Source organism: Passer domesticus, chromosome 17 (genome assembly GCF_036417665.1).
Source record: "Passer domesticus isolate bPasDom1 chromosome 17, bPasDom1.hap1, whole genome shotgun sequence".
NCBI classification, from domain to species: Eukaryota; Metazoa; Chordata; class Aves; order Passeriformes; family Passeridae; genus Passer; species Passer domesticus.
The window spans coordinates 4,030,444-4,058,097 of NC_087490.1; the positions used below are offsets into that span (position 1 = coordinate 4,030,444).

Genomic DNA, 27,654 nt, shown 5'->3' on the forward strand with positions numbered 1-27,654 from the left:
CTGGCCCCGCAGCCCCGGGATCCGTGCGTTCCCAGGCTGTGATGCTCAGGGGAAATGCAGCCTCTCCTCATTCCCAGCCACATCAACTGACTGCTTACTGGGATGCTTTGCCCCCAGTTCAGAGCCGGAGAAACCTGGTGGTTTTATCCTCACTCCCCCCCTTGGCAGAACTGTTCCCACCCTGGGGAGATGCTCAACCTTCCCACATCGTGCCTAAGATTTAGGCAGACAAGACCTGGAGACACCCTAAGACTGGATCCTGGTGCCATCTGGGTGATAGGAAAGGTGGGATGGAGGCCTTGAGCCCCACAGCAGCTCCTTGAACAGGGGTACCCTGAGAGACCCTGAAGAGAAAGGGCTGTGAGGGCAGTGGCAGGAGGGAGATCCCACTGCTGGGAAGCCAGCCAAGGCATGGGGCTGGGAGCTGCCAGTGACCCCACTGCAGTGGCCCCACATCCAGCCTGTGCCCCCAGCACCACCAAGCACAAGGAGCTCCTCAGGAGAGGCAGGACATGGCCCCGGGAGCACAGGGGGAGATAAACAAACAGAATGCAATATTTTCTTCCGCCACCAAGTTTCCATCAGTGCTGGCTGGCTGGGTTTGATTAAACCTCTCATTTATTACATTTTGCAATATGGTTTCACGACCAGATTAAACACACATCAAACCCACAGGAAGGGTCCCAGCACGCCCAGTGCCCAGAGCAGCACGAGCCATGGCAGGGTGGGCTGGGGGGACAGAGGGACCCAGGCTGCTGGCTCTGCAGGAGCTTTCCTGCAGCTGGGAGTGCAGCTCTGTGTGGGTGGATTCCCTGGGGATTGCAGGCAGGGGGATCCATGCAGCTGGGAAAGGGCCAGTGCAGCACTGCAGGAGCTCCTCCATCCATGTCACCTGGTGCAGGGACACCCACGGGCCACCCCGCCCTGATGTGCCCCTGTCCCTGGGGCAGCTGCTCTCCGTGGGTGCCAGGGGGAGGCAGGCCCATCCTGATCCAGCCCTGCAGCTGCTGCAGCCCAGAGCCATCTCCTCGGGCAGTGTCACCATCCAGGGGCTCTCAGCTCTCTGCCCGCTGTCCCTGCAGGAGCTGCTGTTCAAATCCACTCCAGCACCGCAGCTGCTGGGCTGTGCAGCCTCTCCTGACACCAGCCCCGCTCCCGGGCACTTGAAAAGCCTCTGTGTAAAAGAAATTAATAACAAAGTGAATTGCACTCGAATGCAGCTTCTGCAGAGATGAAGCAGTGGCAGGGGAGCGGTGGAGTGTGAGGGAGGAGTTTAACCTCCCCTGCCCACGAGCCCAGGCAGTGATGGATGATGACATTATCACAAAACCAGGTCAGATTAAGACCAAAACAAGCTGAGATCCACCAGGCTTGCTGCTGGGGTCCTCAGCGGCGGGGCTGGGTGTCAGAAGGCTGACAGCAGATGTCAAATGATTGATTCCTGAGCAGGCTGGCTTTCCTGCCCAGCCCTGCGATTGGAAGCTGGGAGGGCTGGAGCTGCCTCCTGACACCAGTGGGGTTCTGGTGGGGTTCTCTCCCAGCAGCCAGAGATCGATGCTCACCCCTGAGCCAGCTGCCTCCAGGTTGGGGGTGTTTGTTTGCTTTGTGATGGACAGATTTGGGAAAACTGCATCCTAAAAGCTCTAGGGCCTCATCTGGAGGCTGTGGGCTTCTCACCCCAGCCTTTGCCAGATCAATGCAGCAGCAGATCAACCCACCATGGAGCTGCCCTCGATCCTGGCCAGCATGGAGAAAGGAAAAATGTATTTTTAAAACATGCAGGTTTGCAAGGCCACAACTCACTGTGTGCCCCATGGGCAGGAATGAGAGGCTGGAACAGAGCAGGAGCTTCTTCCACACGCTACAACTCCAAGGAGGACACAGTTTTCCCTCAGTTTTCAGCTGGAGTTTTTAGGGAGCAGCATCAGCAAAATATCCCTGGCTGGGGAAGCAGCAGCCACCCGGCCCTCAGTGCCACAGCTCCGTCATCAGCAGTGATTAACGAGGCGTCTGAGCTGTCCTTCAGCACCACGAGACAGCAGGGAAAACGCCTGTGGGAGAAGAGATGGGCTGGGCTGGTGACTGCAGAGCTCCCCCAGGGGCTGCTGCTGGTGGCTGACTCTCTGGCCAGGGAATGTCCCATCCCAGGCAGGGTCACCCCGCTGCCATCCCTCCCCGAGCGCCTTTGTGCTCCTGATTCCCAAGGGGATTTGTCTTGCAGGGCCCCTGCAGGTGCTGGCAGGAGGGAGTCGGGAGCTGCTCCCACCTGTCAGGGCAGAGCAACTTACTGTCATTCAGAGCTGGGATCCCAGCTCCAAATCCCTCCTTCCTTGACAGGAGCAAAAACCATCCACTCAAATCTTCCAACAGCAGTTCAAAGCCTTTACATCGCTCTCAAGATTAATTAGCAGCCAAATAATAATCCAGGGTAAGTCTTAGCAAGGCATAAGAACCACGGCATGGTCAGCCAGTGATGTCCAGGATCCAAGGTAGGGAAAGTTTCATGTTCCTGGTTAAATCAAACATCTCCCTGGAAAATGCAGCCTCTTCCCAGAACAAAGAGCTGTGTCAAGAGTCAGTCCTCACCAGAGGAACATTTCAAACAAACTCCCCTGGGGCAGGGGGGCTGTTTGCTTCACCTGTGCTGACCCCGGGCAGGGCAGCAGCAGAGCTGGGTCACTGAGGGTCCCCCCAAATTCCCAGCAGAGGGATGGAGAACGGCTTCTGGAGGGTCAGAGCTGCAGGGGCAGGCAGGTCCTGGGGCAGGAGCTCAGCAGAGGCATGGCCATGGCCTGAGGATGCACATTCAATCCAGGGGACATGCCCACATGTGAGCAGTGGCAAGAGGAGAAAGCACTGCCATTGCCTCGTCCTGATGTGGCACCGAGCCCAGGCACCTCTGCCACGGCTCAGAGCGCTGCCCTTCCTGCTCTGGACTCCCACCCGAGGCTCACAACCCCCTCCAGAGGCCACCACTGCCGGCTACAGCCCTAAGCACAGCTGGAAACCCAATCCCCACCAGCCTGGGGTGCCTTTCCTTTCCTTTCCTTTCCCACCAAGCCCCCTTTTCCCAGGCACCGGTGACCTCTAGGAAGAAAAACAAACAAACAAACAAACAAACAAACAAACAAACAAACAAACAAACAAACAAACTAACTAACTAACTAACTAAATAAGTCAGTAAATAAATAAATAAATAAATAAATAAATAAATAAATAAATAAATAACTACCCCTCTGCAGCAAGCTGGCTGCACCAGAACATTTCTTTCATAGAATGCATCATTTATTTTCAATTATCGCCGTGCTTTCCCCGCCTCTCGCTGGTGGAAAGTTTGCCGAGTTACAAAAGAGCCTTGGCAGGAGCAGCGGCTCTGGAGAAGGGACAGATGGGGACAGCAGCGGCACCACGGGCCGGGAGGAGGCAGGGACACCTGGGGCTGGCTCAGGCGAGCAGAGGTGTCCGGGCTGCCAGCTCCCCTCCGGATTAACGCGGGAGGAGGTGACAGGGACACGGCGGGGGAGGGCACAAAGAGCGATGAGAGCGGTGCTGGGGGCATCTCCTCCCTCCAGTGTCACCCCCCAGCCCTTCTCTCCTTCCCCCTCTCCTCCAGGACCTGCTCTCTGTGGGTGAGCCAGAGCTTGGGGTCGCAGCCGAGCCAAGCTTTGGGTGGCAGGAGACACCAGCCCTGGCCCTGGGACACAGCTGGACACGGAGCTGGTGGCTGCAAACCCCTGAGGCGCTTGTGTGACAGCCTGTGGCACGTCCCCAGCCCACGGGAGATGCTGAGCTGCAGCCCAGCACAGGATTGAGTGCCTTCACCCCACACTTGCACACCAAGCAGCTTTTTCACTCCCAGGTGTGCCTCAGCCAAAGCCATTTGAAGATCTCCCACACGTCATGAAGGATTTTCTAATGGGGCTCAGCAGACTCTAAGATTTATATCAAAAAGGCCCAATTTATTGAATTAATGCTGCAGAGCAAAGCCATGGCTGCTTAACAACTGGAGTATCAGTATTTTACAGCAACATAACTAATAAGGCCATTAATACAAAGTGGGCTCACTCCTGACATTTATATCACTGTAAATCTCGCTCTCAGCACCAGAATTATTTATGCCATCCCAGGCACTCGAGGAGCGCTGTCATCCTTTATCAGGCTGAAAGATTTGAGCCAAGAAACAACGAATATAAACACAATAATACAAAAAAGGAGCTGGAGCAGAGGTGGGACGGGTCCCTGATGCAGAGGTGGGGCTGGCCCTTGCTGCCCTGCGGGGATGGGACGCTGGGCTGCTGTGAGCCAGCCGGGTCTCTGGGGACTGAACCCATCCAGGACACCTGGCTGCAGCTCCCCACAGGCACCTGAGCAAGGAAAACTCAGATGGTTTCCCCAGAATCATGGGATGGGCTGGGCAGGACCTTCAGGCTCATCATATCCCAACCCATTATGGGACACTTTTGCTTCAGGGTGCAGAGCACAGACTCCAATCCCACTGTCACAGATTTTACATGGGGGTTGTGGGTGCAGCCAGGAGGACTGAAAACTGCACAGGGTGAGGAAGATCTACACCCCTCCTACCCCCTCTCCCCCAAAAAAACCCCCAAACCAAAGCATCCCCAGCACCAACCAAGCACCTGGGGAACTGCAAATAGGAAGGAGGCGAGGGCAGGGGGTGGCAGAGCTGAGAGCCCGACGGAGCTCACCGAGTACTAATTACTGCCGGCATTATCTGCGCAGACAGATAAGGTTTTCATTAATGAACTTGAGGGAGGTGGGGAGGCCGAGGGAGCACCAGCAGCGGTGGCAGCGCGGGGACGTGGGGACAGCAATTAGTGACGAGCCTGTTCCTGCTCGGCATTGTTGTGCAGGCTGTCCCCTAATTCACAGCTCGCTGGAAATGCAATCGTTAGCGATCTTGCCTAGGCAGGGCCTTGTTAAAGCCGCGGTCTGGGGAGATAAATCCCGGCCGGGGTGGGAGAAGCATCCCCCGCTCTCAGCCTCGCTGCACCAGCGCCTCTCTGCCCTTCCACTCCCAAAGCCCTCTCCCTGTGGCTCACTTCCAGGGAAATGCCTGGGAAATAGATCACTCTGAGCCTGGAAAGGTGAGATGAATCTCCCAGGGCTGTGTGTCCAAGAGCATCAGAGCTGTGACAGCAAGCAAGAAGGCCAGGAGGGGGGGTCAGCCCAGCCCCAGCCCAGCAATTCATGTTTTAAATTCAGGTGACATCATGCAACGCTGAAAAAGAGTAGAAAAATATCCCATCGCTAACTTTCTAGGATCTACTTTCTCATACCTCATCTCCCAGCTTTTCTGAAACCCAACCTTTCCCCAGCTCTTCCAGGCAGCAGCAGCAGTTTGCTCTGCTTGGCTGTAATTAGCTGCAAAACCACCTCAAAAACTGCCTGGCTGAAGAACATTTAAGGACTAAAAAAAAAAAAAAGAAAGAAATGCAATGGGGCTGCAAGAAAGCAAGCAAAATCCATCATAGCTAATTATTTACTCTTGACTGTCAAAAAAAAAAAAAGATGGATTGATGAAAGGAGTTGGTAAGCAGGACGATGGCGGGAGTGTTGTTGAAGGCAAGCACTGCAGTGGGATCCAAAAGCAAGAATTTTCATAATCTATGGGCTCTTAATTATCTAAACTGAGGTCTCTTGGAGCTGCCTGAGTGAAAATTAATTAGTTTTTGAAATAATAGCTAAATTGATACTGGGAAGGAGTTTGGGTTCCAAAATAATGGCTGAAAATTAGCCAGCCTGTTTCTCCATTTCTCTCTGCCATGTTCAGGAGGACATTTGTCTCTGTTGCTTTTTCAGAAGAGGGCCATTAATCAAATCAGCAGATGGTTCTTCCCAAGCCTGGGGTGTTGCAGAAACACAAAAGGGAGGAGGAGGAAGCAATCACCAACAAGTGTTAGGGGAAGAAAATCCTCCAGCCCAGTGATTAGCAGCTCCAGAGTCCATTGCCCTTGAAAGAGCAGGAGCTGTTCAGCTGCAGTGACTCCTCTGGAGACAGGAGCGTCTCCCGTGACAAGCGGGCACCTCCAGGAAAGGGATTTGTCTGTCTTTAAAACAAATTACCTGCACTAATCCCAAACACCAGGATTTATGTCTCCTGGCTGACCCGGGTTTGATGTCCAGCTTGTCAGTGCCTGCTCAGCCTCCCACCCACCAGTGGGCCACACACATCAGACTCATCCCTGCCCGTCCTGGGGGTTCGTGTGCTGGCCTGTCCCCCTGTCTGTCCTGGGGGTTCGTGTGCTGGCCTGTCCCCCTGTCTGTCCTGGGGGTTCGTGTGCTGGCCTGTCCCCCTGCCTGTCCTGGGGGTTCGTGTGCTGGCCTGTCCCCCTGCCCGTCCTGGGGGTTCGTGTGCTGGCCTCTCCCCCTGCAGAGGGGTCACCCCATCCCCTCCCAGCTGGCTTAATTTTCTTAAGTAGTGTATTAAATATGGTTTTAGGTTATAACATAATGTTAAAATAGAAACTATGCTATGCAAGATATTTGTTTAAGAAAGGACTCGCACCAGGTAGAAGCCACAGGACACCTAAATCTTTCAGAGAAAGGGAATTTATTGCTCCCTTATCAGCAGAAAACTAACTTCTTCCCACCTCGCTCAGACTGGAAGACGGCATGAGGATTAAGAGGAAGAAGTTTACAGTGACCAGACAGAATCCTGTGTTTGAATGGAATTTATGCATCATGTATGAGATGTATGAATATGCAACAGGCAATTGTTTTTAAGGGTTAATCCTCTGTTAATGGGTGTCCTTTTTCAGGCTTGTGTTGCCCAGAAAAAGGTACCCGGACGTCCGTATCTCTTTGTTTTTATTGTCTCATATTGTCCTAATCTCAAATGTTCAAATTTTATTATACTAATTATATTAATATTTTTATAACCATTTTGTTACTGTTAAACTTTTAAAGCTTTAAAACCAAGTGATTGGCGTTTTTCCCACATGGCACAATAAATAACAGGGCAGAGGCGGGCACCCTTCCCCTCTGCACTGTTGGTGCTGCTCCAGCCCAGCCCTGCAGAGCTGCTGCCGGGCTGGAATCACCCACAGCTGGCTGAGGGACAGCAGCTCCTGCTCCCAGGGCCTCCTTCCCTTTCCTGTTCAGCAGCACCAACAAAAGCCATCCTTGCCAGCTGCTCGTTCTGCTCTCACAGCCAAAGGAGGGGCACCTGCCTGGCTGAGGGGTGGTGCTGCTCCCGCAGCATCTGCCAGAGCCAAATTTCAGACCCTCTCCGAGAAGGTGACAGCCACACCCTGTGCCACAGTGTCACTGGTTGGTAAGGAATGGCAAAAAGACAGTCAGCAGGCTGAGTGGCATAAGCACAAGTCTTTACTTTGAACCACTTCTTTCATTACGCTGGTCGATACAGGTGGACTTGATTGTTCATTTAATCAATGTGTTTCACCCGATTGGCTAATTAACACGGTGCCCACTTATAAACAATGAGAATAACAAGAAAACAGACAACAGGAAAACAACACCTGCAGGTTGTACTTAATAATTGGATGCCATTGTTTATCTCCAACTCCCTAAATTCTCCCAGGCCGATACTGGGAAAGCTTACCACGTTTTCTTGCTCTGTGACCAGGCTGCCACATCCACACCTCAGGGTGGCCAGAACCCTCCTGGAGCCCCTGGGCTCCCAGCTGGGTACCCTTGTGGCTCACCCGCTGCAATGCCTTAACTGGATTTATTGCTGTGCCACGGGCAAGAGAAGGCAAGTGGATGCTGCGTTCTTGGCCATTACTTTGATTTTTCATCCTTCACCTGCTGTGAATAAAGAAAAGTGACAGTGAGAGCGGCAGCCCCCCGGCCAACACCCACTGCCATCCCCAGAGCAGGGCAGCAGCACCCATTGCTCACTGGGCCTGCACGGTCCAGCAAGCCACTGATTTATCCCCGGGGCCAGAAAGAAGGAGGCTGGCCAGCAATCCTTAATTAAAATAGATGTACCTCTGCCTGGAGGAAGGGCCAGGTTCTGTGCAGGAACCAGAAGGTGTTCCCTGGCTCAGGTGCTGTCAGCCTTGCTTGGGTTGCCCTTGTTGCCAGAAATGCACACGCTCAGCTGGAGGATACTGGAATTGCCAGGTTTTGGGTGTCTCTACCCAAAGAGAGGTGGAGGAATGCCAAGGCCCCGGGGAAGAGCTGTGATGGGGCTGGCCGGCAGAGGCTGGGGGGCACAGCACCCACCTCTCCTCCTCCTCCTCCTCCTCCTCCTCCTCCTCCTGGCAGGGCAGGCACGGCGGGCTGGGGATGATTTTTCCATCCTCTTTCTGGAAGGTGATTAAATGCTGCGCTTGTAAAACACTTCATTCTGGGAAACAAATTATGCAAAACACACTCGGTGGGATCTCACACAAATGGATACAGCCGGCAGTGGGGACTCTGCTCCCGGGATTTGCTGCTGGGGGCTGTGGGAAGCTGCCTGGCCAGGGAAAGGATGCTCAGCACAGAGCTCTGCTCCAGCTCAGCCCAGGGAGCTCCTCTGGGGAGGGCTGGCTGGTGGCACACACGGCACAGGGACAGACTCGTTGGGAAGGATGGAAGTTGGACAAGAAAGTCTCACATGTGTGCTTGGCAGAAAGATCTCTGAATGTAGAACCTGAGAATAAAATAGAGATGGAAGCAATTTTTTTATATAGAAGAATAATAGATGTATGAATTGAGGATTGCTCAGCCAGCCTTACTGGGCAGCTAAGAAAGCCAAGGTTATGTCAAGTTGGAAAGAGATTTTATGACTTAGAGCAAAGGATAAGCTGACCACAAACAAAAAGATCTTTTCACCAAGCAGAAAGATAGCACAGGCTAACAAGGTATGTTGATGTGGCAAGTAGAAAAAAGATCTAAGAATTTTCCACTGCAAGACAACTGAAAAACAACTTTAAGTTTAAACTGTAACATACTGACTCTTGTGATTGGATAGTATTGACCATAATATGGTAACGACAGCAGTCTGATAGGCTGTAGGTAACAGTGAAGGTATTGATTGCTTGTTATGTATTAAATGCACAGCGAATAAAAATATATAATGCATTGTAACCAAAATTAAAGTGTCTTCAGGCTTGCCTATAGCTGTGGCTGGCAGCTGTAGGTGTGGCTCTGTCACCCGTGACCCTGGGCTGCTGTCACATCTTGGGTACAATAAACTGCATTCTGCAGAGCTGCGTGTCTCTCGTCTCAGGCTCTGACTCAGACTGCTCTGGAGGAGGCTCGAGCACGGCACAGAGCAGCTCTGGAGGCCCAGCACATCTGCATCTCCTGTTCCTTGTTTTAACCCTCACGTGGGTTTTCCAGAGCATTCTGCTGCTGCTGGCAGTGCTGCAGCACTCGTGCACCACGCTGGGATGAGAGCAGCTGGATGGATCTTCCCTCGTGTTTCCAAGCAGCTGCAGGGATGCTCTGCCAGCACGAGTCCTCGCTGGCCAGGCAGAGCTTTCCACACCTTGGGCCACTAATGATGGGCAAGGAGGCTGCAGCAGGCCCTGGCCACAGGGCAGCCCAGGATGGAGCTCACTCCTCTCGGTGGCTCAGGGATGCTCCAGGGGAGAGGACTGCAGGAAGCAACGTGCTGGGTTAGGAGCAAAATCCATCCAGTCTGGAGCCTGCCTTGGGTGCATCATTGTTAAAAAGAAGAGGAAAAAAAAAAAGGGAAGAAAAGAAAAATTAAGACTCCCTGCCCCCGAATTGCTGACTCACAGTGAGTGACTCAGGCTGAGTTTAGCTGGGGAGCTCTCACAGCAGGGTGAGCCCTGCTGGCCTCTCCTGAACCTTCTGATCAGACCTTCCCCAGCTCAGGAGAGATCCCAGTCACGCTCCAGGGGGATTACGGAGCACCTCTGCAGGCTGGGACGAGCACGTGGATGTCCTGAGGTGCACACACAGCTCTGCTGGGCATGCAGGGCTGGGCAGGGAGACAGCACCCAGAGCAGCACACCTGGGGAGTCACCCTAGGGATTCCAACAGCAGGGAGGTGTAGGTCTGCACCAGGGCTCCCCTGGTGGCACTGCCTGACTGCAGGAATGTGGCCCCCGTAGACAGAGTGACAAAACTCTCCTTTGTCTCCTTAAAAAGGAAAAAAAGCCCAGAAGTTTCTCTCGATTAGGTGAAAAGACACCTCATAGGACCCGGGGGACTTCAGCTCAAACTTAAGGATAGCCAATTGGACAGGAGACAAAAAGTGCCACCTAAGCAATTTATGAGAAAAAGAAGAGAACAAAGGAAATAATTGCTTTTGTGAGGTGTTTTACCAGGAGCAAGAACCTCTTGCACCTGGCTCAGTTTTTGTCTGTAAAGAAGTTTGTTATTTGACTTTTATTAAAACTTTCCTATTTCCAACGCTATCACAGAAGCCGTCCTGCTGATTTTCTGCCTTCTAAGGTAGCTGAGCTATCTTGGGTGTGATATAGGTCTACAAGAGCTCATAAAATCTGGCTGCAGGAGACCCCTGTATCACCTGGCCCCGGTGGACAGAGCCCCAGTGGCTCTGCAAGCCCTGCAGGTTCTGACAGCTCAGCCTGGCCTGGGGCTGGGGATGGCCCCTGGGGATGCACAGAGCTTCACCCAGACCGATTTCCACAGCAGGGTGCCACGTTCAGGACTTTCTGATCAAAGAGAACTCCGTTTCTAAGCCCTGATGGTATCAGCAGCAGAGGCTGACCCGGCTGGGAGCTGAGCTGGCTCCATCACACCCACTCCTGTCAGGTCAATCATTGCATAACCTCACACTAAGCCTTCACCGAGCTCTGCCCAGGAGCCCAGCCCCCAGCCCAGGGCTCAGGGCTCATCCAGAGAGCTGCTCCTTGCTCCTCTCTCCTCTCCAGCCCCGGGCAGAGCTGGGGGCCCTGCCTGCCCCGAGCCCCCCACGCTCCCAAACCTTGCTGCCCTGAGCCACGGCAGCAATGGGGACAGATTCCCGCAGGGTCACTGACAAATGAGCTGAAGGCATCATCCCTTCTCAGCTTTTCCAAGTCCAACAGCATTGCTGAGAGCCTTTTTCTTTCCCCCTTTTATTTTTCATATGCAAAAAATCAATTCCTCCTCCTCGCTGCTAGGAATTCCACTGAACACTTTCCCATCCCATTGTTCCCTTCCCTTCCCAATTTCTGCATTTTCCAGTCTCTGTACTGGATGAAATTATGTCCATTCCCTTTTTCTACCTGTTTTTCCACATTTTTGGCTCACGGTGACCACTCTGGCCAGGAGAGATGCTCTGGCTCTCATTTCCCTGTTAGGGACATTCCCTTTCCAGCAGGCAGCTTCCAGGAAGCCCTGGGAGCCACAGAAACTGGGGCAGTGCTGTGTTCATGCCTTCCTTTGCCATCCAGCCTCCCCTTTTTAGGGGTAAAGAGGGGTTGTGGCACTGATTCAGCTGCTTCCTCCCAGTCTGGAGGGAGAGGGGGGCCCTGTACACCTGCAGAGGGCAGAGAAGGGAATGGGGCACCTCCAGTGCTGGGATCTCAGTAAAGGAGAGCTGGCTGGAGATCCTATTGCTGCCCAGAGATGTCTGTGACTTCACCTCCATGAACACACTGAGCAGGATGAGCAGGCTGAGCTTTGGGTGGGGCAGGGAGCAAGGGCAGGCTGTCCCCTCTCCAAGGCACCACAAGCCACCCTGTTCCCAGGGCTGGCCACAGGCACTGGTGACAGATCAGCTCGGAGCTGGCAAGGTCTGAAGCACTGAGCAGTGCCAGGGCACAGGGCTGAGCCTGGCAGCCCCCACTGATCCAGGGACGTGGGGACAGGGACAGCTCCTGGGCAGCCCTGGCAGCCCTGGCAGCCCCAGCTCCCACTGCCAGCCCCTGGGTGCAGCTGGTGAGCCATGCCCAGCCTTTTCCCAGCCCCTGCTGCTTCCCAGGAAGAGCAGAGCTGCTTTGCCAAGGTTTGTTCCCACTCTCTGCTCCAGGGCAGAGGGAGCTGGGCACCACAGCAGCTGATGAGCAGCTGGGTCCAGCAAAGCCCTGAATGAGCTGCAGGCAGGTGAAGCTCAGATTTCCAGATCCTTCACTTCTGCCCTGACACCTGGGAGCCAGATTTGTCTCTGAACCATCCTGTGCTGCTGTTCCTGTCAGGAACGAGCACGAGGCAGGCAGCAGTGCAGGGAGGGAGCCCTGCCTGCAAACACCACTCGTGCTGGGCACGGCCAAGAGGAGCCAAGGGGAAAGGACCCAGTGCCAGGGGCTCCTCTCTGCCAGGGCAGAGCTCACTGTGTCCCTGCAGCAGTTTGGCACAGGCGGTGTGGAGGGCAGCAAGAGCCTCAGCGATGCTCGTGGAGCACAGACAGGAGCAAACAACAGCCAAACAACAACAGCAGTCTCTTGTCAGATTAAACACCACTTGAATAACCTCAATAAATTCTCCCACCCTTCAGAAGGGAGGGCAGGTGTGCAGGAGCCTGAGCCCTCCTGGGAAGGCAGAGGGTGCAGCTCCTCCCCAGGAGCACTGAAAGCCTGTGCACAGCTGCCAGCTCATGGCAATCGTGAGTCACAGGGACCCCGGTGCCACCTCCCACCCCCTCCTCCCCTGCACAGCATGTGCCCTTCCCTCTGCTCTGGGGAGGGGACAGCTCGGAGCCCCCACAGCACGGGGCACGTGGGCAGAGCGTGGCAGGGGCTCTGCTCCAGGGGAAGCTTCCCAGCTTGGGGACAAGCTGTGCTGGCCTGCAGAGCTGGGGGAGGATGGCTGAGCTGGGCACACCTGAGGAGCAGAACAGGCCAAGCAGAGCAGCAGGGCAGGCACACAAGCATCAGTGGAAGGAGCACCTCAGGGAGACAGAAAGAGCTGCCAGGAGGTCACAGAAACACAGGATGGATTGGCTGGGAAGGGACCTTAAGGATCATCTGCTTCCACCCCCCTGTCATGAGCAGGGACACCAGAAGGTGACCAAGAGCAGCAAGATTTGGGGAAGTGAGCAGGCCCAGGTATGCCAAAGCAAAGGATGGGGAAAAGCTTCTTCCAGCTCCTCTCACCCTCTGTAAACACAACCCTGGGAGCTCCTTGTCTGGGATCTGCCCAGCCACGTGGGGGAAAACACATTTCTGGGAAAGCACAACACATCCAGCCAGGCAGCAGAGTGTGTCAGCAGCTCGTGGCTCTGTGGGAGACAGCCCAAACACCACCAGGACATCTCCCAGACAGCAAGGCCAACCTACCCTGAGAAACAGCCCTACAGCTGGAGAGAATTCCTTCTGCTTCTCAGCATTACAGATAATGCAATCTCTCCTGCTCCCTCTGCACTGCCCAGCCCCTCACTCAGGCACCTCTGCATCCCCTTGGGTGAAACAGAGCCCTGGCAGAACCCATGGGCTCCCCTCTGCAGCCCCACAGCTGCCCCCATAACCCAGCACATGCCACCAGAGGGGACCGGGGACATTCAGGGGTGGTGGCAGGAGAACAGGGCTCTGGCTTGGTGCTGAGTTTTGCACCGTGCTGCACTCAGCCAGACTAAATGATCATTTACATTGCTCTTTCCCAGCTAACAGAATAAATGACACAGCAGCAGAGCACCTCCTGGTGTGACAGCTCCGAGGAAGGCAGGCCCTTTCCTCCAGCCCTGTGCTCTGGCCCAGGGTGTCCCCAGCCAGCCCAGCTGGGTGTTTGTCACCAGCAGCGGGGTGCAAGGGAACAGCCAGTGCCCTGACACAGCTCCGAGCTGCTCGTGGAAGCAACGTCTATTTCAAGGAGTCAGAGCCTTTCTAACCTACCTTCCTCTGAAAGGAAAAAAGCCCACCTAAATATATCCTCCCCGAATTAGAGCTTTTAGCCTGCCTGCCTCCTGCAGCCCATTGTCCGGCGCACCAAGAGCTGTTTCCCTGGAAATGGCAGTGCAGGCTAATTGCTGTTTGAAGCCTTTCCTCCCACGGAGCAGAGCAGCAGCCTGCAATGCCATTCCCTCTCTGTTAGAACAGGCTTCCCAACCTATTTCTCCCTGGTTTTGTCCCCGGACAAGGAAGATTTCATCAGAAGTGTTTCCCTGCAGAAGCCACACGAGGGTGTGTGCAAAGGGGGAGCTGCTGGGGACACCCCTGGGGACTGACAGCTCCAGGGGAGCTCAGGGGACCCTCAGCAGTGGGATGAGCCTGGAGCCTTCCCTACAGGTGAGTCAAGGCAAAGAAGAGATGTGAACAGGAGGAAAAGCACATCTGATGTATGTGGTTTTTTCACCTCAGCTCCTGAGAAGAACAGGGTGTCAGAAGGCAGGACAGGCATTGCAGTGACAGCTTCTTATTTAATGTAATTGCTACACCTCAGAAGAAAAAGAAAAACAAACAAACAAAAAAGCCTTGTCATGAGGCAAGATGATTTTTCCTCAAGAAATCCTAGAGGTTGGGTGTTTCCATTGAGCTCTGCAGAGGAAAGCCCTGCTCCCACTGAGCCCCTGGGGCTGGGGAGGCACTGGCCAGGATTTCCAAGGGGACACACCCGATGGAGGCAATTCCTGGGCTCTTTGCTGGCACACAGCAGCACTGTGAGCAGTCACCCCCGAGGTTAATTAGATAAGGTTCTCCAGCAAGGTCTCTGGCAGAGCAGGAGTTCCCTTCCTCTGTGTTAAGCCCTTTTTTTAACCCTCTGACAGGTCTCAGCATCCATCCCACTGCTGACCACAACGGGATCTGCTGCAGGACATCAGGCTGAGCTGCAGAGAGCCACGAGCAGCAGAGACAGAAATCAGAGCTGAACAAGTTTAGAAGTTGTCAGCTCTAGCAGCAGCCCCAGAGTCCAAGCGTGCTGTGCCCAGAGTGCATGAACAGTCCATGGCACTGGAGCCACAGCAGCACCTCTGGCTGCAAGCCTGACACATTCCACAGGGGCTGGAGATGCCTCAGAGCTCTAAGAGGCACCACACAAGAGAAAAAAAGGGCAGTGTTCTCTGTGTAGCACAGCAGGACTATTTGCTTGCAAAAATCCCATGGTTTCTCCATTCCTGGTCTTGGAAACACCCAACCTCAAGGGTTTCTTGAGGGAAAACCCATCTTGGCTTGTAATAAGGCTTTTTTTTTATTTTTCTTCTGAGGTGTAACCAATACATTAAATAAGAAATTGTCACTGCAATGCCTGTCTGCCTTCTGACAGCCTGCTCTTCTTCAGGTGCTTGGTTACCAGCCTGAATGGGCAATCCCAGCCCTGCAGGGAGGAGCTGGACAGCTGGGAGGACACAGCCTCCTTTACCTCCAGAGCAAGCTGAGCCACTGCTCCCGAGGGCCAGGGCTAATTTAGGCAGCCCCAAAAGCAGCAGTCACTCTCTGCCAGCTGCAGCCGTGTCAGGGAGAAGTGCAGGACAAGGTCTGAATGGGATGATGCAGAGGAAAAAGAACTATCCAGGGCCATCTGTGCCAGGATGCTGCCAGGGATGTGCCTGGGGAAGGGTCTGCCTGGGCCTTGCTGAAGGCCAGGAATGTCCCCAGGGGTCTGCCAGGGAATGAACAGCTCTGCAGGCACATGTCCCTTCTGATCTGCCAGGCAGCACCCATGGGATCTGCTGCCTCACCTATCCCTGTGCCCCACAGCAGAAATGATGGGCCTGGCTCAGGGCACAGCCAGTGCTAAAGGCTTCTGGGCAGCTGGAATAATTCTGGATCAGACTGACATTCCCAGGGATAAGGTCACAGGGAGGCAGCTGCAAAACACTGATCACCCCCAGCCCAGAGCTCACTCTTCAGCCAAGAGCTGCCAGCAGCCCATCTGCCTGGGGACAGAATCACACTGTGAAAAGCACAGGGAGGGAGCAGCCAGGGGCTTCCATTTCAGCCTATTCCAGCCCCACATTTCCCTGTTATCCTAAGAGCCTGACTCCATCTCAGGGGTTTCTCATGTGTGTGGCTTGAGCTGCTGGAGAACACAGTGGTTAGAGGCTATAAAAGCCACCCCACCAGCACAGGCATGTTCCTGTAAAGTGCAATGAGCTGCAGAAGAGCTTTTTCATTAGTGACCCACATTTAAAGCTGAGCTCCAAATCAGCAGAGCACAGAGCAGCAAAATTCTGCTCCATGATCAGCCCTTTGCCAGGGAAATATCCCCTCACTGGAACTCAGCCCCAGCCAGCAACCAGCTCCTGGCTGAAGCTCCTCCTGCATGATTCCAGAGGATTCTAGAGCCCAAAAGCAGCTCAGGGCTGGGAGATGTAGCAGGGACTGAAGTCAGGATAAAGCTGTGGGATCAGGAGAGGCTGGGACAGTGCAGCCCTGCAGAGTTGGGGTGCTGGACAGAGAGTGCTGGGTACATCCCTGCCCAAGGGACAGCACAGACCTTGCCCAGCCACCTCCAAGGCTCTCTGAAAAAATCCGTGGAGTATGGGAACACAGACATTTTGCCCTGAGAGCATCCATCTTCATCACCCCCCAGTGCCCCCTTCTCAGGACACCCTGCACTGGCCAGGCACACAGAAAACAGCTCAAACCAGGCAGGAGAGGGACGAGGAGGAGAACACCCTGCTCTGCAGCCCTGTGCAGAGCCTGTCCAGCCTGATCTCCCCACCAACCCATCTGCATCCACAGCCTCTGCTCCTCAGCTGCCTGCACGCTCCAGGAGCCAGAGGAGAGCCAAGATCCCAGCTCCAGGACATTAACCTGATTCCTGGTGACTGGGTAACCCTTCCTCAGCCCTCTCCAGCCTCCCCCTGGGCTGCAGGGCTGTGCTGCTGCACAGCTCCACAGCTCCAGGAACCTTGGGGTGCTCCCTCCTCTTCTCTGCCTTAGTGGAAATGCATAATAAGATTTCAGCAGGAGCTGAGGAAATTGCCTTCCTTTATCATGCCAGGTTCTTTCTGGGGAAGGGGAACACAAGCAACCCTTCTCCTGCAGGAGCAGAGCCCAGCAGCCCCTCTGCCTCTCAGATTTCCATTTCATTTGCATTTTAAGTTTGGGGACTGCTAAACTCGAGCCCTACAAAGGGCAGGGGGTGCTCCAGGGCCAGATTCCTGCTCTGCAGGTCAGCCATGGAGAGAGAAGAGAGGCTCCCTGCAGCCCCTGCTCACACATCACAGGGCATCACCAAGTGCTGGAGGAAGGGGCGAGGATCAAGAAACAAAACCAGGAACCCTCTGGCAGCATCCTGGCATGCTCAGCCTAGGAAGAAGCAGGTCACACTTCTCCATGGATACTTGGACAGGGATATTAAAGAGGATCATCCCAGCAGCAGGCAGTGGTCCAAACTCACTGGTTTCAGGCATTTCAGAAGCCAGGACTTGCTTGCATGAGCTCCCAGAAATTATCCCAACAGCACAGAGCTCACTGCAGCACCAGAGGCTCTTCCTCCAAGATCCTCCGTACCAAATGGCCCAGCAGCATTCCAGATGGCAAATCCATCCAGGCTTCCATCCCTGCCCCCTCCTGGGAGCCTGGAACACTTCCTGTGCCCACAAACAGGAACTGTGGATCAACTGGAGATGGTGGCTGGTACAACTGCTTCCTTGGCAGGCTCAGCAGGGCTGAGGAGGAGCCTCTCAGGAGGCTGCCACAAGACAAAACCAGAGTATTTTGTAGTCATTTGTCAAAGTCTGCAGGAAACACTGGAGTTTTGGCAGTGCCTCTGGAGCCAAACCAAAACCAGGACCTCACAGTCCTACGCGAGCACACTCACCCCCAGCAGACCCCATCTATGGGAGGGGGAGCACCTCTGTTCCCTCATTTTCCAAACCAAAACCAGGACCTCACAGTCCTACACGAGCACACTCACCCCCAGCAGATCCCATCCCATGGGACGGGAGGAGGAGCACCTCTGTTCCCCCATTTTCCAGGGGTCCTTTGGAAGCACAGCAAGGTGAAGGCAGTGGTTTGGCACTTTGATGAAACTCCAGCTTATTTCCCTAAAGAGCCATCAGGGAGACTCCTGAGGGTGTTGCTGGTATAGATGGCAAGACACAGCCCAGTGGTCCATGAGCTGGAGCAGGGAGAGCTTCTCCACCCCAAACCACAGGGGGCTGCTCCCTTCTATCATCCCAGCCCCAGCTGGAGACAAAATGGAGACAAAATTGGATGGGGCTGGAGGGCTCTGCCCATCCTGGCGGGGCCAGTGTCTCAGGAAAACAGCTCAGCCAGCTCTAGAGGAATTGGTCAGACATCAGCAGAGCTTGGGTTCAGCAGCTCTGCAGCTCTGAGCAGCAGGCTGTGCCAGGGAGAGAAGGGGAAAGCACAGCCTGGAGCTGTCACACTGCACAGGGCCATCCCTGCTGCTGGTGGCCTCAAGGACGAGCGTGTGTTGGGCCTCATCTGCTGTGGCCTCACTGATTTCCCTCAGCTCTGCCCTCCCATCCTCAGTCAGGTGGCTTGTCCAGCCTTGCAGGAGCTCTGCAGCAGGATGAGGACACCCGTATCCTTCCAGGACAAACGAAAGGGGACCACTGACACAGCAAGGCACTGCCATGAGGAGAGGGTGGCACTGCTGCCCCTGGCCTGTCCCCATGCCCCAGGACAGCACTGCCTTCAGCAAAAGCTGGGCTGTCGGGGTGAGAGTCAGCTCCTTCCTCAGCTCCCTGTATCCCATAAAAAAAAGTTTTTTCCATTCAAGAGAGAGGGGAAAATGTGGGAAATGGATTTGTAGAGAATTCTCAAAGCCTAACAGAAGGCTCACACAGTGTGCACCTGTATGCAAACTTTGAGATAAGAAATGCTGACTTAGAAATGCCATGGAATAGGACAGACATTGTTGAGAGAGAAATGGAGCTAGAAACAAGTTTCAAAGGATGGCCCAGCAAATAAGACTGGGTACTTTAGAGAAATAGAACTGTGAAAATTGCATTGTAGCAGGACCCACGAGGGGTAATTTTAGATTATTAGCTTTAAGTCATTTACAGCATGGTGTGGCTAAAGCTGATAGGCCAAGAAACACTTATAGTGTTTTGTAATTAGCAAATAGTTGGCTTCTGATTGTGATGGTGTGAATTATAACATCTGTATTGTCTCACCCTTCTCATGAGACTGAAAACAGAATAAAAGGTTTTAAAGACCTCTCAGCTGTCCCATCTCTGGGTCAAAAAAGGCCATAATCCAGCATTCCTGGGAGGCAGGATCCACCCAGAGCCAGCCCTGGCTGCCACACTCAGGCTTTTGAAGCCTCTCAGGTCCCAGCCTGGAAATCAAACTGCAGCAATTCCCGGCTCTCGCTGCCGCGAACAGCAACGCTCTGTAAATAAATTACAGCTCGGAAATTAATAAGTGCTGCCTAATTGGGGTTTAGCATCTTAAACTCCTGAAAATCCTTGTAAGATGACAGAAGAGGAAGAAGGGAAGCTATTTACTTGGCTGCAGAGCCCTGATCCAGCCCCAGCAGTAGGCAGGACAGCCAAGGAGACTCAGCCCTGCCTGTCAGGGGGTTGTGCTCAGCACCAGGATGTGTCTGTACATCCCAGGGCAGACCAATTTCACTCCTGGCAGCACAGCAGCAGTGCTGCAAATGGCTTTTAAATACCGAGCTAGAGCTTCTAAAGCAGAGCATCAGGGATGAAGAGAGAGCAAAGCAGAGAGCAGCTGCCAAGCTGGGCCTTTGCACACGAGGCAGAGAACCCTCTGGAATTCAGCACTGGAGGAAGCTCAGTGCTCCTCTCCTCCTCCTGACAGCTCTTTGGTGCATCCCATCACCATGGTGAGAGCTGGATGAGCTTTGGTTACCTGGGAGCACTCAGAGCCTCTGGTGCCGTGTTGGGAAATCATTTTGCAGCCAAAATCCTGCACAGATTCCCAGCAGACGATTCCCCTGGCACCAGGCTGGCAGCTGCCTCCAGGCTGCCACCTCTCCCATGCCAAGTCTGCTCCACCCAGCCTCTGAGCAGCCTGTCCCTGTGCAGGGAGCAGTGTGCTGTCCACATCTGTCCCTTGCCTGCAGCACATGTGCACTTGTGCTTGATGAGAGGCAAGTCAGAGCCACGCTCCTGTGTGATGCTGATGGTTTTGCTTTCTTTCAAATTTCTCCCAGCTGCCTCCCCGACACCCCAGGGTTCCCAAGGGGCTCTGTGTCCCTATTGCTGGGAGATCAGGAGAAGAGAACTGGGACAAGAGTGTTTTCCCTGGGGCTGAGCCCTGAGGGTCCCTCAGTGCCTGCTGATGGGCACACAGAACAGGCACTGCTGTGCAGCCACTGTCCCCTCCCCACACACACAGCCATCCTGAAGGTTAAAGCACTGATCCCTTTCCTGCTGCCCACATCATTAACACATCCAGGTGAGCAGCAAACACAGCCCCTGCACTGAGCACTGGTTTTCCTCTCCACCAGCTCCTGGGGCCTGGCACAGGAAAACCTTAATGGATCCGACACAACTCCCAGCACAGAGCAGCTCCTCTGTTTGATGCAAAGTTTAATTTGATTTCTCACTTGAATAGCTGAGACATCCTTGATGCACATCCTTCAGCTCCTTCCAGATAAATCTGCTGCATACAATTAGCACCAGGAGTCACCTGCATTTCACCAGCCTTCCCCTTCACTCCAGCCTCCACCAGCACCTCCCGGGCTGCAGAGCAACCCCACTCCACCTTTGGAAAGGATTTTCCATGGCATTTGCCCTCCTCTAGCAAGGGGGAAGATGAGGTTAAACACCTTTACTACATTGCTGTAATCCAGGAGAGCTGCTGGAGGGGGCAGAGGCCAAGGCAGGAGCTGCTGCAGCTTTCCCAGCTCAGGCTCCAGCTGCAATTCCTGCAGGAGCACAGCCCGGGCCAGCAGCACTCCCTGCTGCCCCCAGCCGCTCTGCTCCTCCCCAGAGCAGCTGCATTTCAGCAGGGCTTGGGGCAGCTGTGCAGCCCCTGGAGAGCTGTGGGAGCAGCTCTGGGAACAGTGAGCAAAAGCTGTGACTGCCAACAAAATATGGGAAGCACAGGTGGGAACATGGTGTTCCTTTTTAATATCATATAAAAGTCTGGAGGCTTTTCTGGCATCTGTTTTCAGGACACCCTGAAACTTCAGCCTACAATCCCCAAAGCCTAGGGAGCACAGAGCTGCTGAGCCAGGGTCACTGTCGGGGCAGGAGGGAGACCCACAGCTTTCCAAAGAGAGAAAGCTGAATGAGGAGAACAGTGTTGTACTGTACCAACCACAGGGATGCACAGGCAAAGGTCTCACCTGAGACTGGAGGGCCCCCACAGCCTCTGGCTGTTTTCTGTCTGGTTCAAAACTCACTGGTGAGCCAACTCGACTGAATCCATTCTCTTCCCAGAGCTCTGAAGCACAACAGTTGATTTAAAAACCTTACAGCAAACTGTTGGGGAGTGAAAAATGGATTTTCAGGCATTAAAGCACAGACCGAGGAGCAAACAGACACCTTTGATTGAGAAATCAATGCTGGGGTTTTACAGCACTTCACACTAAGCAGCAGCAGAGCCCAGCGTGTGCCTCATCCCTGCAGGGCAGGGGGGGGAGAAACCAGCAGAAAGCAGAGAAATTAAACACTCTGATGCTTCCCGTGGCCTGACCAAAGCCAAATGTAACGTGTTTCAAAAGAGACCCTTCAGATCATAAACTGACAGGAAAAGGGTCCATGCCAGACCTTTCAGGGGGCTTCACCTGACTGCTCCCCAGGCTAGGGCTGCTCTCTCCTCACCCCCTGCTAACCAAGACCCTGATCCAGTGGCTGACATTGCTGCCCATGGCAGGGGGTTGGAGCTAAATGGCCTTTAAGGACCCTTCCAACACCAACCATTCTGTGATTCTCTGATCTCTTCCAGCCCCAGGATCACCCAGGGCAGCACACAGGAGCTCCTGCTGCTCTGTCAACCAGCCCTGGGTGCAAAAAAGGGGAAAAAAAAAAAGAAAGAAAAAGAAAAAAACTGAAAAATATTAAAACAGAGCCTGGGATTGATGAAGATGCCAGAGGGAAGGAGCAAGTCACAAAGGGAAGAGGAGGAACAATCCCTGCACCCAACAGGGATGTTACAAGTGAGAGAGACAAGCTGACAAATTAAAACAGACCACGAGAACCCCTGACATGTTTTAAAGTCTTCTCTCAGCTTTCTTCTTCTCTTTTGTATGTTGAAAATTCATCTTCAATTGCAATCTCAATGCCCCCAGAGGGAAAAGCAGCCTGGCATAAGGCAGCCTTCCCTCTAGGCAATGTGAGTCTGTATTACCAGAGCAAAAAGCCTTTCATCTCAAAATCGTTCCCTTCCAGAGCACTTGACCCAAAAGGAAGTCTCCTTTATTTCTGTAAAAGTCACTTTCTCTCCCACATCCTGTGGCCTCAGAAGGGAGCAGGGAGGCAGCTCTCTGCATTCCCCAGAGCCTGGAAGTGCCTGCCCTGTGCCCCCAGCACCCGCTGCTGCCAGGGCACTGCTGGGCAGGGACAGCCCTCCCTGCAGCACCAGGATGGGGGCAGATCCCAGGGCCAGGAGCTCGGGGACACCAAGCTCCCCAGAGAGCCCTGCCAGCCTCCCCAAGCCCCTTCTGCCCAGAGAGAGGGACAAAGGGAGACCTTCTCCAAGTGTTTCCACCCCAAGCAAGAGCCAACACAGCAGCACAGCCATGACTGACTTGTGAACACCTGGCTTGTTTCTCCTCAGATGCTCCAAGCCAGGAACGCTCCCTTTCCCAGCCAAGGCTGCATCCACAGCACCTGGGTGTTTCTGGACAGCTCAGGGGTGCCACCAGACATGGCAGAGAGAAACCTGGGAGCTGCTGGTGCCCAGGAGCTGTCAGGACTCCACGAGGAGCCAGCTGTGGTCCCACCTCCAGCGGTTCCCAGGGCCAGGAGAAAGTTCCAGTCCCTGAGAAAGCTGAAATGGAGGGGACAAGTGGCACCAGCAGCTCAGCAGGAGGGAGGGGAACGGCTGTTTGCCACTGCCAGCAGGCAGCCAGAAGCTGGCATGGGTGAGAGAAGGGCTCCTGGCTCCCACAGCCATCTGAGATGCAGGGACATTGCCACCACGGACAAGGATCTGTGCCCCAAGGCTCCCAGCCCAGCTTCACCCTGTGCCAGGAGCATGCACCTCTGCTGTGCCCTGTAGGACACCAAACCCCAGACACCTCCCAGGTGGGACACAGCTCAGAAGGCAGCCCTGGGCCCAGAAAGCCCCAGCCCAGCACAAGTCACTGGCTCCATGCTGAGTTTTGCAATGAATTTGCAGTGTAATGTCAGGAAGGACAGCAGGGCCCACAGAATCACAGCACATTTCTGCCCCTCCAAGCTGAGGGCCAGAAGCTCCTGAATCCCAATGTGCTGGAAAAACCCAGGGACTGCCTGTGCAGAGCTCTGCAAATTCCATGTTTTTAAAGCAGCCCTTGGGGTTGTTTGAAGCTCCTGCTGCTGGGATCCCAGCAAGCAGCTCCTGAGCACGAGCTTTGCTTTCTCCTGAACACACACACAGGTCTGGGCTACTCACTGGGCTCAGCCATCCTGGAGGGAGCAGACTTATCAGGCAGGACTGGCAATGAAGATAACAGTGTTGGTGATGGTTCCTCGAGCTGAATTGCTCTCAGTGCACTGAGGGAGTGACATGCAGTGCAAGATACCCACAGAGTTCTATAGAATAAACACAGCCTGCTTCAGTTCACACAAACCAGCCCCACAGAAACATTAAAATTCAACAGCAGGGCCGTCAGCTGGTTCAGCTTGGGCTGATTTCTGCATGCCTTTGGTAGCATTTTTAGGGAGGCTTTTTCTGTGGTTCTTTTCTCCAGCTGACAACTCCCTCAGCCTCTCTTTTTCTGAACACCCCAAGAAAAGTGAAATCCTTGAAAGAAAATAATTTCCAAACCTCTCAGAGATAAAGAAGTCCTATTAGACTAATTTTTAGGATGCAGGGAGGAGAAAGCTTAAGCTAAACAAACTGTGGAAAAATTGATTTATTAAAGTAGTTGGATGCTATCAGGGAAGCAAGCAATTTCCTGCAAGCACCATTCTACTGGAACAGATCTGTCTCACCTTCCTGGCAGTGTTCCCTCTGCCTGCCCTGCTCCCAGAGCAGCTCCAGTGGTGTGATCCCCTTCAGTGACCCATTAGCAGCCACGGCACATTTGCCATTGTGTAAGTGGCAGCAGCAGCAAACATGACACTCTAAATAAATTTTCGGTGGCTGCAGAGTGGTGTAATTAATCACAGGGTGTTTTGCAGGCAGCAGGAGGCAGGGGAATGCACAAGGCTGTGGGAAAAGGGACATCAGGTTCCCGTTCTGCTGCCTGTCCCCACCCTGCCCTGCCAGAGGTGACACAGAGGCTGAGGCCAGGCAGCAGCTGGAGCTGAGGACAGGCTGTGTTTCACAGCTCCTCCCAGTTTGTGAGCTCCAGCAAGGGACTGTGTCCCCAGCCTGCTTCCTTTGGGCAATCCTTGACCAGCAGTTAAAAACCTCCTTTACACCTGGCAGTGCCTGCAGAGGTGTAAAGTTAACCCTGGTCCGAGCCCTCTCCCTGCATCCTCCCCTTCCCACATCCCTGAGCATCAAGACCTGCTGACACAGAGCAAAAGAAATGAGGAAGGAACAGCTTTAAACACCCTGAGCTGGATCCCTGCAGCTCCTCCCTCAGCACACAACGGCCCTCAGTCCTCACAGAATTCACAGAATCACTGGGTTGGAAGAGATCTTTGAGGTCATCGAGTCCAACCCAGCCCCAACACCTCAACTCAACCCTGGCACCCAGTGCCACATCCAGGCTTTGTTAAACACACCCAGGGATGGGGACTGCACCACCTCCCCGGGCAGCCATTCCAGAACTTTATCACCCTTTCTGTAAAAAACTTTTTCCTAATATCCAACCTAAACTTCCCTTGGTGCAGCTTGAGACTGTGTCCTCTGGTTCTGTCAGCTCCTGGAGAAAGAGACCATCCCCACCTGAACAGAATTCACAGAATGACTGGGCTGGAAGACACCTTTAAAAAAAATTGAGTCCAACCCAAAACTCTCCCTCCCTGCAGCCTCCTCCTGCAGACCTGTGCAGGCTCCTGTGGGAGCTGCTGGCTCCTGCTGCCCACCCAGCAGCTGGGGATTGCTGGAAAGCCTCTCAGTCTCCTGAGAGCAGGACACAGCACGTGCTGCCAGCGTGCCTTGCTGCCCAGATCCCAAGGGCAGCAGCAGAAGCAGATGGAATAGCCTGGCCCTGGAGAAACCTTACATAAACCTCACACCACCACCACTTCAGACAGCCATCAGGGACCCTTGAACTCACCAGGCTGGCACAAATGGCAAGCTGGGAGCCTGCAGGACTTCTCCAGGGGTGCCTTGGTCATCTTCTCCTCCCATCCTCCCTCATGCAAGCACAGTGGCCCACATGGAGGTGTCCTCCTGCTTCAGAGGGCACTGCCTTCACCTGTAAAGACAGAGACAAAAATCAGGTTTTGTTTCCTGATGCTGAACAGAAAACTGAAGTCCTGAAGGCTGTCATGGAGTTGAAGTGTCAGCATTCACCCCAAACCCACCTGAGATAATTCTCTTTCTCCCTTGCTTCAGCCCCTCTCCCTGCTCTCTGCTGAAGTCTGGCATCTCTCCTGCTCTGACTGACTGCTGTCTCTGAGCAACACCAAAGCAGTGCTGAGCAGTAGGGAAAAGAAGATTTTATATATACAGCAGCCTTTGAGCCATGCTTTTAATATTTCATCTTTCTTTTTCTGCCAGAAGAAAGGAAATTCCTTATGCTGGCTGGGCTGCAACCTCACCACCACAACCCTGAGCCTCAGACAGCCCTGGCTGCCAGCCCCTCCAGGCAGACAGGGAGTGCCAGGCTCATCTCCCACCCACCCAGACCTTTCTGCTCCAACATTCCCTGGTGCCACTCAGGAGGTGGCACTGAGGGGGCAGGGAGGGCTGGGCAGCTGCCTCAGAGCTACAGAATTCAAGATATGGCAGAGAACCCCTGCACTGAGCTCCACAGGCCACTCAGATGCCTCCATGGACCAATTCTGGTGGAAACTGACCCAGATAAGGTGACAGGTCAGCAGCCACGGGGTCACCCTGAGTGACACCTGCCAATCCCTGCCACCCTGCTCCGTGGCAGAGCAGCTGCCACCCCACCCTCACACCAGCTATCCATCAAGCATCGTGTGTGTCAAGCCAGCTTTTATTTTTAAATTTAATGTCTGTAAAGTATTTTGGCTTTAAATTATTCCGCAGCCTCCCTCGGTTTGGCGGCGCTTCCCCGTCTAGACAGAACAATCTTGTTGTCAGTGAAACAGATTCGCCCTGACATCCCTGCCGAGATGTTGCTGCTGTTTTGTGGAAAGGAAAAAGGCTAAAACGCTCATTCTTTACAGTTTGGAGATGTGATTCCTGTCCATTCAACTTCAAACAAAGACCGCAGTAAATAATCGCGCTGTCTGGGTTTGATCTCTCTGTGTTAGGCAGTGCAGGATGGCTCAGCAGCAGAGGGATCCCCCCTCTCCCACTGCTGCTCCCCCTGCGCCTGCCCTCCTGGCAGCCAGGGCTTCCCACCTCTCCTGTCCTTCCAAACCCACCTGCTTTGGCTGCAGAGCAAGGACTGCAGTGTGGAGATCCCCACGGCAGCACATTCCCTGCTCCCCAACACTGACCTGGATCCTCTGTGGCTGCAGGACAAGTCTTGCATGGCTGCATGGGAGATGCAGGAGAGCCACCAGCAGCCTGAGAGAGACATTAAACCAAGGCAAAATATACCTTGCACACCAGCTTTGTTGCCAAGGTTCTGCCAGCATGAAAAGCTACAAATAGTTTCTTTACAATTAAAAAAAGTACTTTCCCTCCTTGTTCACCAAGGCAAAGATAAACCAGAGTGAGCATTCAGCAGCACCTCGTGTCAGCCTGTGGTACTTGGAGAGAGAAAACAGCCTGATCCAGCCAAAAATAACATTGTTCCCCTTTTGCTCTGCCAGTGACACATCCGTGATGCCTGCAGTCAGAAGTGACAAGTACCAGCTGGGCACCTTCCCATCTCCTCTCCCGGTAAGGCAGCCACCCACGTGGCAGCAGGGAGGTGATCTCCACCTTGTGTGGGGCATTCCCTGCCTGGGCATCACCCAGGGAAAGGCACAGCCCCAGAACTGAGCCCCTGAAGAGATGGACGCACAGAGAGTCACACAGGAACTGGGGAGCCTCCATGTGAAGGGCAAGAGCTCAGCCCCAGGGATGCTTCTCAAGGGTGCCTGTGGCCAGGGGAGGCTGGAGAAGAGGTGAACACAAAACCAGGCACATCTATAGGGTGGCAAAGGGTTTCCTTGGTTGATTTCATTCCTGAGATGCCTCTGGAGCTCCAGGAGGTGCCCAGCTCAGAGCAGACTGGATCAGCCCCCTTGGTTAACATTTAATCCCAGAGCATCACACAGTAAATCAGGTGCAAAAGCACTGTGCACAGGAGGAGACACTCTAAATAGCCAAGCAGAAAAAATGCCTCTGAATATTCAAATGGGAGAAATGCAGTCGTGAAGCAAGAAGGGCTCTCTGTGCTCTTTCCTCAGGCACTCAAGTCCAGCAGTGCAATGGGAAGAGCTACAGCAGGAAAAGCTTCAGGGCAGCTCCATACCTGCTTCCCACCCTGCATGTGATGTGCAGCCTCGTGAATTCATCCCTGTCCTGACCTCCATGGAGACACAGAAGTTTCCTTCCCCCAGCTCTGTCTCTGTCCCACAGCAATCCTGGCAGCCCCACATTTGGAGCAGCCCCCAGCACTCCCAGCCCAGGCAGGAGCAGATGGCCCCGGGATGCAGAGAGGCAGAGCTGAGCGGGGGAAGATCCCACCAAGCATCCCAGAGATGTGCCG

The 27,654-nt window shown here is 54.0% G+C and overlaps 1 long non-coding RNA gene across 2 annotated transcripts; it reads right to left on the minus strand.

The window, feature by feature from the left end:
• Window positions 1–25,849, minus strand: LOC135282363 (uncharacterized). 2 transcript variants are annotated; one of them, XR_010348570.1, is made up of 6 exons: window positions 25,346–25,849; window positions 25,096–25,236; window positions 7,972–9,620; window positions 7,583–7,788; window positions 1,804–2,051; window positions 1–1,174 (listed from the first exon to the last, which is right to left on the minus strand). It is a non-coding gene; the product is annotated as an uncharacterized LOC135282363 (long non-coding RNA). The 2 variants fall into 2 exon arrangements; XR_010348569.1 differs by lacking the exons at window positions 7,583–7,788; window positions 7,972–9,620.
• Between the last annotated feature and the right edge of the window lie 1,805 nt (window positions 25,850–27,654).